Source organism: Hyperoodon ampullatus (genome assembly GCF_949752795.1).
Source record: "Hyperoodon ampullatus genome assembly, chromosome: 6".
Classification (NCBI taxonomy): Eukaryota; Metazoa; Chordata; class Mammalia; order Artiodactyla; family Ziphiidae; genus Hyperoodon; species Hyperoodon ampullatus.
This window is the reverse complement of record NC_136919.1, coordinates 98,118,907-98,123,615: the sequence shown is the minus strand read 5'-3', so window position 1 is coordinate 98,123,615 and position 4,709 is coordinate 98,118,907.

Genomic DNA, 4,709 nt, shown 5'->3' with positions numbered 1-4,709 from the left:
ATCCCCGATCTGGGGCAGCGGCTGTGGTCGACCTGTGGTCAGGGCAGGAGCCTCTCCGCGTTGGTCCCAGTGACCCATCTGCCTGCGAACTTCGGTCACCTGGCAGGAAGGTACGATGCCCAGTCCTATGGTTAGCTGTGCAGCGAGGTGTACTGCGAGGACACGTTCCACACACACTTCAACAAACAGGGCGGCCTGAGTGGAAAGGTGAGTGTTTGGGAAGCTGTGCAGACAAAGAAGGCGCCCTTTGGCCTGGGCCAAATGCTTGTGACACTCCCCTGGTCCTGCCGGGCTCTGAGGGCCCTGCCCTGGGCCCCCTGCTCCCCTGCCCTTTGTTCAGTCACAGCAGAGATGGCCACACCCACTCCCTCAGTGAGGGCAGTGTTCCAACCTCCTTCAGCCCCACCCCCTCTCCGCAGGTTACCATGGACTACCGATGCTGCATTCTGAGGCCAGGGCGTTCCAAGAATGCCAAGGGCAGACATGATGACCTTCAATGATTTCCTCTTGTGTCAGTTTTGGTCAACTTTAGGAGCTAGGAAATGGTCCCCTTTACAGAAATGTTCAAATTTACTGGCATTTCATATATTCTCTGCTATAACATTGTCCTGATTCTTTCTGTATATTCTTTACATATGTTTATGTTTTCCTTAATCAAAGTGTGTCTTTTAAATCTTTTCAAAGAATATTCTTTGGACTTACTAAATCACCTCAATTTTATACGTTTTCTGTTGTATTAAGTTCTGCTCATATCTTTATTTATATTTTTTCTATGTTCTCAGGGTTTGTTGTTTTGATCATCTGATGTCAATTAAAACACTTGGTTATTCATTTTAATAAATCTTTTTACTTATAAAGATTTGAACTTTTGAAGATTCCAGCTTACTTGTAAGTTTCTAAGGGTCAGGTCCTCTCCATTGTTGCTGGACTAAGGCTTAGTTCACCATATAGCAATGTATATATTGACATATTTTCCCCTCGACTTTCTGTGATTCCCTACATCTCACCTTTCTTTGCAGACAAGCCATTTGAAATACCCTTAACTTATTTCACAGCCAATAAGTCTTTGAAATAATGTGTATTTTTGAGAGAAATCTTCTTATATCATTAGGCAGAAAATCTGACCTGCCATAGTTTTCAAAACAGCATAATTTCACTCTTCTCAATGATTAATCTGTTGTATTACACAACCTTTGAATATTTAGCTTTATCAATGACATGTACTTTACAAATGTTTTAGAGATCCTACCAGTCTTAGTAAACATCCTTGTTCCTTGTTTCATTTCCAGTTTTATGTATATTTTCTGCCTTGCACCTGATTATTCCAACATCTGATGGATGGCCTTGGGAAACTAATTCTCATATTGATTGTTTTTGCTGATTGTCTCCACTTGTAGCTGATTTCTTCATTATTGTGTAAATTTAGATCATGAGCTCATGTTTAGCTAAACAACTGACATTGTATCAGGCTTAAGTGTGAACGCTCGTAAGCTCCAGGAGAAAGTCGGCAACGATTTATTTGTGTCCCTCCGATGAGTTGCCCGCAAGGACCCCATTTTTTAGAAGTGTTGGTCCAATACTCCCTCTAGAGGCAGGGGATTCAGACAAGGCTGCTTTGCGGCCCCCGATCGGGGGCAGCGGTTGTGGTCGACCTGTGGTCAGGGCAGGAGCCTCTCCGCGTTGGTCCCAGGGACCCATCTGCCTGCGAACTTCAGTCACCTGGCAGGAAGGTACGATGCCCAGTCCTATGGTTAGCTGTGCAGCGAGGTGTACTGCGAGGACACGTTCCACACACACTTCAACAAAGAGGGCGGCCTGAGTGGAAATGTGAGTGTTTGGGAAGCTGTGCGGACAAAGAAGGTGCCCTTTGGCCTGGGCCAAATGCTTGTGACACACCCCTGGGCCTGCTGGCCTCTGAGGGCCCTGCCCTGGGCCCCCTGCTCCCCTGCCCTTTGTTCAGTCACAGCAGAGATGGCCACACCCACTCCCTCAGTGAGGGCAGTGTTCCAACCTCCTTCAGCCCCGCCCCCTCTCCGCAGGTTACCATGGACTACCCATGCTGCATTCTGAGGCCAGGGCGTTCCGAGAATGCCAAGGGCAGACATGATGACCTTCAATGATTTCCTCTTGTGTCAGTTTTGGTCAACTTTAGGAGCTAGGAAATGGTCCCCTTTACAGAAATGTTCAAATTTACTGGCATTTCATATATTCTCTGCTATAACATTGTCCTGATTCTTTCTGTATATTCTTTACTTATGTTTTTGTTTTCCTTAATCAAAGTGTGTCTTTTAAATCTTTTCAAAGAATATTCTTTGGACTTACTAAATCACCTCAATTTTATACGTTTTCTGTTGTATTAAGTTCTGCTCATATCTTTATTTATATTTTTTCTATGTTCTCAGGGTTTGTTGTTTTGATCATCTGATGTCAATTAAAACACTTGGTTATTCATTTTAATAAATCTTTTTACTTATAAAGATTTGAACTTTTGAAGATTCCAGCTTACTTGTAAGTTTCTAAGGGTCAGGTCCTCTCCATTGTTGCTGGCCTAAGGCTTAGTTCACCATATAGCAATGTATATATTGACATATTTTCCCCTCGACTTTCTGTGATTCCCTACATCTCACCTTTCTTTGCAGACAAGCCATTTGAAATACCCTTCACTTATTTCACAGCCAATAAGTCTTTGAAATAATGTGTATTTTTGAGAGAAATCTTCTTATATCATTAGGCAGAAAATCTGACCTGCCATAGTTTTCAAAACAGCATAATTTCACTCTTCTCAATGATTAATCTGTTGTATTACACAACCTTTGAGTATTTAGCTTTATCAATGACATGTACTTTACAAATGTTTTAGAGATCCTACCAGTCTTTGAAAACATCCTTGTTCCTTGTTCCAGTTCCAGTTTTTTGTATATATTCTGCCTTGCACCTGATTATTCCAACATCTGATGGGTGGCCTTGGGAAACTAATTCTCATATTGATTGTTTTTGCTGATTGTCTCCCCTTGTAGCTGATTTCTTCATTATTGTGTAAATTTAGATCATGAGCTCATGTTTAGCTAAACAGCTGACATTGTAAAAGGCTTAAGTGTGAACGCTCGTAAGCTTCAGGAGAAAGTCGGCAAAGATTTTTTTGTGTCCCTCCGATGAGTTGCCCGCAAGGACCCCATTTTTTAGAAGTGTTGGTCCAATACTCCCTCTAGAGGCAGGGGATTCAGACAGGGCTGCTTTGCAACCCCCGATCTGGGGCAGCGGCTGTGGTCGACCTGTGGTCAGGGCAGGAGCCTCTCCGCGTTGGTCCCAGTGACCCATCTGCCTGCGAACTTCGGTCACCTGGCAGGAAGGTACGATGCCCAGTCCTATGGTTAGCTGTGCAGCGAGGTGTACTGCGAGGACACGTTCCACACACACTTCAACAAAGAGGGCGGCCTGAGTGGAAAGGTGAGTGTTTGGGAAGCTGTGCAGACAAAGAAGGCGCCCTTTGGCCTGGGCCAAATGCTTGTGACACTCCCCTGGTCCTGCCGGGCTCTGAGGGCCCTGCCCTGGGCCCCCTGCTCCCCTGCCCTTTGTTCAGTCACAGCAGAGATGGCCACACCCACTCCCTCAGTGAGGGCAGTGTTCCAACCTCCTTCAGCCCCACCCCCTCTCCGCAGGTTACCATGGACTACCGATGCTGCATTCTGAGGCCAGGGCGTTCCAAGAATGCCAAGGGCAGACATGATGACCTTCAATGATTTCCTCTTGTGTCAGTTTTGGTCAACTTTAGGAGCTAGGAAATGGTCCCCTTTACAGAAATGTTCAAATTTACTGGCATTTCATATATTCTCTGCTATAACATTGTCCTGATTCTTTCTGTATATTCTTTACATATGTTTATGTTTTCCTTAATCAAAGTGTGTCTTTTAAATCTTTTCAAAGAATATTCTTTGGACTTACTAAATCACCTCAATTTTATACGTTTTCTGTTGTATTAAGTTCTGCTCATATCTTTATTTATATTTTTTCTATGTTCTCAGGGTTTGTTGTTTTGATCATCTGATGTCAATTAAAACACTTGGTTATTCATTTTAATAAATCTTTTTACTTATAAAGATTTGAACTTTTGAAGATTCCAGCTTACTTGTAAGTTTCTAAGGGTCAGGTCCTCTCCATTGTTGCTGGCCTAAGGCTTAGTTCACCATATAGCAATGTATATATTGACATATTTTCCCCTCGACTTTCTGTGATTCCCTACATCTCACCTTTCTTTGCAGACAAGCCATTTGAAATACCCTTAACTTATTTCACAGCCAATAAGTCTTTGAAATAATGTGTATTTTTGAGAGAAATCTTCTTATATCATTAGGCAGAAAATCTGACCTGCCATAGTTTTCAAAACAGCATAATTTCACTCTTCTCAATGATTAATCTGTTGTATTACACAACCTTTGAGTATTTAGCTTTATCAATGACATGTACTTTACAAATGTTTTAGAGATCCTACCAGTCTTAGTAAACATCCTTGTTCCTTGTTTCATTTCCAGTTTTATGTATATTTTCTGCCTTGCACCTGATTATTCCAACATCTGATGGATGGCCTTGGGAAACTAATTCTCATATTGATTGTTTTTGCTGATTGTCTCCACTTGTAGCTGATTTCTTCATTATTGTGTAAATTTAGATCATGAGCTCATGTTTAGCTAAACAACTGACATTGTATCAGG